Below are 5768 nucleotides of genomic sequence, written 5' to 3'. Positions count from 1 at the left end.
CTTCAAGGTCATGTAGAACAGGACAAAGCCAAGGCCTCAATTGCTCCAAATCTGTGTCTTCAGCTAGTTTGGAAAAATAAGTTTTCCAATAAAAATATATCTTACTGGCATGTTCCCAGCTGTATAATGTCATTCCAGTCATTTGGTCTGATTTCTTGTTTCAAACGGACCATAATTCTATCTTGTGTTTTGTATATCACATACTTATGACTGAAATAAAGCATGTTTTTAAACAGGCACTCACTTGTTAAATTAGAAGAGAAAACAATGTAGAAATCAACACAGCTTTGGAGAAGTTTTTTTGTTTTTTTGTTTTTGTGGTTGTTTTACTTTATAAATGTGTACCTTAATTCTAACCAACTGCAGTGTTTATTAATGTTTAGACATTGATCTTCTTTCCACCATTTCCATAGATGAAGACTGTCTTTCATGTTGGAATCCACCTGAAGATAGAGATAGAATCATAGAATAGATAGGGTTGGAAAGGACCTTAAGATCATCCAGTCCCAACCCCCCTGCCGCAGGCAGGGACACCTCACACTAAACCATGTCACCCAAGGCTCTGTCCAACCTGGCCTTGAACACTGCCACGGATGGAGCATTCACAACTTCCTTGGGCAACACATTCCAGTGCCTCACCACCCTAACAGGAGAGAATTTCTTCCTTATATCCAATCTAAACTTCCCCTGTTTAAGTTTTAACCCGTTACCCCTTGTCCTGTCACTACAGTCCCTGACGAAGAGTCCCTCCCCAGCATCCTCATAGGCCCCCTTCAGGTACTGGAAGGCTGCTATGAGGTCCCCACGCAGCCTTCTCTTCTCCAGGCTGAACAGCCCCAACTTTCTCAGCCCGTCTTCATATGGGAGGTGCTCCAGTCCCCTGACCATCTTCATGGCCCTCCTCTGGACTGTTCCAACATTTCCATGTCCTTTTAATGTTGAGGACACCAGAACTGCACACAATTGTGGGGTCTCACAAGAGCAGAGTAGAGGGGCAGGATCACCTCTTTCGACCTGCTGGTCATGCTCCTTTTGGTGCAACCCAGGATATGGTTGGCTTTCTGGGCTGTGAGTGCACACTGAAGCCAGCTCCTGTTCATTTTCTCATCGACCAACACCCCCAAGTCCTCCTCCACAGGGCTGCTCTGAATTTCTTCTCTGCTCAACCTGTAGCTGTTCCTGGGATTGCTCTGACCCAGGTGCAGGACCTTGTACTTGTCATAGTTAAACTTCATGAGGTTGGCATCAGCCCACCTCACAAGTGTGTCAAGGTCCCTCTGGGTGGCATTCCTTCCCTCCAGCATATCAACTGAACCGCACAGCTTGGTGTCATCAGCAACTTGCCAAGGGCGCACTCAATCCCACTGTCCGTGTCAGCGACGAAGATGTTGAACAAGACCAGTCCCAACACCGCTCCCTGAGGGACACCACTCATTACTGGTCTCCAGCTGGACATTGAGCCATTGATCACAACTCTTTATGTGCAGCCATCCAGCCAGTTCTTTATCCACTGAGTGGTCCACCTATAAAATTGATGTCTCTCCAATTTAGAGAGAAGGATGTCGTGTGGGACAGTGTCAAACGCTTTGCACAAGTCCGGGTAGATGACATCAACTGCTTTACCCTTGTCCATCAATTCTGTAGCCCCATCATAGAAGGCCACCAAATTGGTCAGGCAGGATTTCCCCTTAGTGAAGCCATGCTGGCTGTCACCAAGCACCTTGTTATTCATGTCCCTTAGCATGCCTTCCAGGAGAATGTGCTCCAAGATTTTACCAGGCGCAGAGGTGAGACTGACTGCTCTGTAGTCCCCTGGGTCATCCGTTTTCCTCTTCTTGAAAATGGGGGTTATATTTCCCTTTTTCCAGTAGTCAGGGACTTCACCTGATTGCCATGATTTTTCAAATATGATGCACAAGCCAGAGGGATGGGTAAAACAGAGGGGTCTTAACACCTTGGGGAGGTGGGCCCATGCAAACCTCATGAAGTTCAACAAGACCAAGTGAAAGGTCCTGCACATGGGTCAGGGCAATCCCAAGCATTATATAGGCCAGGCAGAGGATGGATTGAGAGCAGCCCTGGGGAGAAGGACTTGGGGGTGTTGTTTGACAGCTCAGCATGAGCCAGCAGTGGGCACTTGCAGCCCAAAAAGATAGCTATATCCTGGGCTGCATGAAAAGGAGCTTGATCAGCAGGTCGAGGGAGGTGATCCTGCCCCACTACTCTGCTCTTGTGACACCCCACTTGGAGTACTGCATACAGTTCTCGTGTCTCTGACATAAAAGGACATGGAGCTGTTGGAGCAGGTCCAGAAGAGGCCACAAAGATGATCAGAGGGTTGTAGAACCTTTCCTGTGAAGACAGACTGAGAGAGTTGGGCTTGTTCAGTCTGGAGAAGGGTCTGAGGAGACCTGATAGCAGCCTTCCGGTGCCTACGGGGGGCCTACAAGAAAGGTGAAGAGGGACTTTTTACAAGAGGGACTTTTTTGCAGTGATAGGACAAGGGGCAATGGCTTTAAACTCAAAAGTGGGTAGATTGAGATTATGTAATAGGAAGTTCTTTATTGTGAGGGTGGTGAGACACTGGAACAGGTTGCCCAATATGGTTTAACTCCAGCTGGCATTTAAGTACCACTCACTCTCCCCTCTCCCCATGGTGGGAGCCAGGACTGAAGGCAGGACATCCAGAGAGGTTATGGCTGCCCTATCCCTGGGAGTGTTCAAGTCCAGGTTGGACAGGGCTTTGAGCAGCCAGGTCTAGTGGAAGGTCCGTGGTAGGGGGGTTGGAACTAGATATCTTAAAGGTCCCTGTCATGGTTTAAGCCCAGCTGGCAACTCAGAACTACTCAGCTGCACCCCCCCCCGGCCCTGCCCCTGCTCTCAGAGGGATGGGGAGGAGAATCGAAAGAATGTAACTCCCATGGGTCAAGACAAGAACAGCTTAGTAACAAACCACTACCGCTACCACCAATAACAGTAATGATAAGTGAAATAACAAAGGAAAAGAATACAACCGCTCACCACCCACCAACCGATACACAGCCCAGCCCAACAGTGATCCAGCCCTTCCAGGTAGCTGCCCCAGTTTACATCCTGGGCATGACGTGCTGTGGTATGGAATACCTCTTTGGCCAGTTTGGGTCAGGTGTCCTGTCTCTGCTTCCTCCCAGCTTTCCCTCCTCCCTGGCAGAGCATGAGACTCACAAAGTCCTTGGTCACAGTAAACATTACTGAGCAACAACTAAAAACATCGGTTTTATCAGCTCTGTTCGCAGTCTGAAAGTCAAAAACACAGCACAGCACCAGCTACTAAGAAGGAGAAAAATTACTGATACTGCTGAACCTAGGACAGTCCGTTTCAACCCAAACCATTCTATGAAGATAAATATGGGATATAAGGGGCAGTTACTTGCAGACCACCATTAACTCCTTTTATATATAAACCAGACTCAGGTTTCTTTGTGAAGTTTGGCTGTATTGCAGATTTTGTAAACCTGTTTCTTTTTTACAGAAATTTTTCAGCCTTGAGGTGTATACCTTAGGATTGGACATGGTATTCTAGTAATTGTGCCAATAATACCATACAGATGTAATATGATACCTGCAGTCTGCCTTATTGGTCTTAACCTTATATAGTTAGTAATTCTATTACACTGGGAGATCATGTTCAGTTGATTATTTTCATCGGCTTTCATAGATACGGGCCTTCCAAGAAGTGTTTTTGTGTCCTCTGTGTGTGATATACCTTCTGTGTTCCTAAGTATACGGTCTTGAATTCATTAAAATGCATGACATTTAAAAATGAATTCAGATTGCTGAGTGAGAATTCTATATATATTATTTATCACTTAAGTCTATAATCATGTCATATGGAAACTTCTTCAGAAGTGATTTTATTATATGTTTCTAGATTACCTATACATGAGCTAAATAACACTGAGTCAAGAACAGACATTACTGAACTCACAAATTTCCATTATGATTTCCCATTTACAATTAGTTTTGGAGATGGTATAGTTATTACGGGTTTGTTTGGTTTTTTTTACAATCTGGATAACACAAATGTTTCACATTGATTATTGCTGAAAGACAAATTTTAGTTAGGAAGTCACATAGTAATAAGCCAAATTATATGGGTTTGACATGGTCTTTGCCAGTCAGATTTTTAATTGCCTCAAAAGACAATGTCAGATTTGCTTTGTATATGTGTATGAAAAGCATTTTCATGCATTTATTAGTTTAATTTGCAGCCATACTTGCCATTGTTGCTTTTGCCAAGGAGAAGCAGACCTGTCAAGGTGAAGGCCCTCTTGGGCTAGGCTGTACAAAGAGTCAAACAATGTGTATGGAGTCTGAATGGAATGTGTGACACAGTTGTAATTTTATTTTTTTTTTAATTAGCCTCAATCTTAAGCACCTATCTGGTCTGTTACACAACACAGATCAGGTCTTCTTAATTTACATCAGTGCATGATTTTAATATCATATATCCTTCAAGATTAATTTATTTGTAAAATATTTAAGAAAACAGCATTCAGGGTGACAGAATTGCAATGTAATTAAATGATCCTTTATAAACAAGTAACTATGAAGTCTTAATATTCCTGTTTGATGTCTACAATAACAAATTTGGTACAGAAAGTAGATAAGGGCAAGGCATGGTGTATAAAAATATTCTGTGTACCCTTGAATTAAGCTGAAACCTGTTGGTGCGCTTGAGAGGTTGTTGTTTGTGCACTGTGTCCTTCAACATAAAATAACACCGAAAGTGATAGAATGAAAAATGACAACAATTAAGAAGAAGCTGAACCTGCAAATTTGTTGTCATGGATTTTCCTGCTCTGTGTTACAAATGTTAAGATTTAAAATATAGAATAATTCAGACTTCTGTTGTTTACAGTTCTCTCTTCAGGGTTAATTAATCTTTTAACTAATAGAATGAAAATCTGTAATAATGTATTTGCTTTTATCCCTGATCTTTTATTAATTGTACTAAAAATGATTATATGTACCTGTGGTTTTGCATGTGCAAATAGACACGTATGTGATGTCAGTACTAATACTCGCCTTCCCATGTCTGTGACAGTCCATGAGTCCTCAGCACGCATTGGTACCTGTGATTCTTCCTTTTCAGTTGCAATTCTTGTATTTCATGAGGTACCTGTTGGCCCCTTCCTCCTGGCAGCCCTGCCCTCCAGCATGTTTACTCTTCTCCCCAGTTTGAAGTCATCTGCAAACTTGATGATAATGCACTCCATTACCACCTCCAGATCACTGATAAAGATGTTACATTTTAATTAAAATTCTCTCAGGTAAAAAATGCTTTGAAAAGAAAAAGTGGAGCAGTTTGATACTTCCACTAAAGCATCTCCTGTCTGTGTTTGTAGTAAAGCCTTTTGATTAAGGAGAAAAAAAAAAAAAAAGAAAAAAAGAGCTGTGTTCCAAATGTGCCAAAATAAGTTCTTGGTATTGATTTTAAGAATAATGAAATATTTCAATAATTTTTTTTTACTGTCACAAGACAGTGGTAGTGCTATAGGTGAATATGCTGATGATGATATGCCATGAACTGATAACTATAAAAATGAAATAATATAAATTATGCAAATCTACCAAATTAACAGGAACAAAAAATATTCTTACAGTTTAGGTTGGGGAATGTTTTATTTTAGTTAAGCAAAAATCACCCCAAGTGATATGTTTTCAACATCTTTTTTAGGAGACATTTTGAAGTTTAGTTCCAAATCAGAATGAAACCCTTTTTGAAG

The 5768-nt window shown here is 42.0% G+C and overlaps 1 long non-coding RNA gene across 1 annotated transcript; it reads right to left on the bottom strand.

Moving 5' to 3' along the window:
• Nucleotides 1-256: 256 nt before the first annotated feature.
• On the bottom strand, nt 257-5206 carry LOC136012666 (uncharacterized). The gene is made up of 3 exons (XR_010611884.1): nt 5068-5206; nt 3124-3276; nt 257-443 (listed from the first exon to the last, which is right to left on the bottom strand). It is a non-coding gene; the product is annotated as an uncharacterized LOC136012666 (long non-coding RNA).
• Nucleotides 5207-5768: the final 562 nt, after the last annotated feature.

The sequence above is a fragment of the Lathamus discolor genome, chromosome 4 (genome assembly GCF_037157495.1).
Source record: "Lathamus discolor isolate bLatDis1 chromosome 4, bLatDis1.hap1, whole genome shotgun sequence".
Lineage (NCBI taxonomy): Eukaryota > Metazoa > Chordata > Aves > Psittaciformes > Psittacidae > Lathamus > Lathamus discolor.
This window is presented reverse-complemented; position numbering and strand designations above follow the sequence as displayed.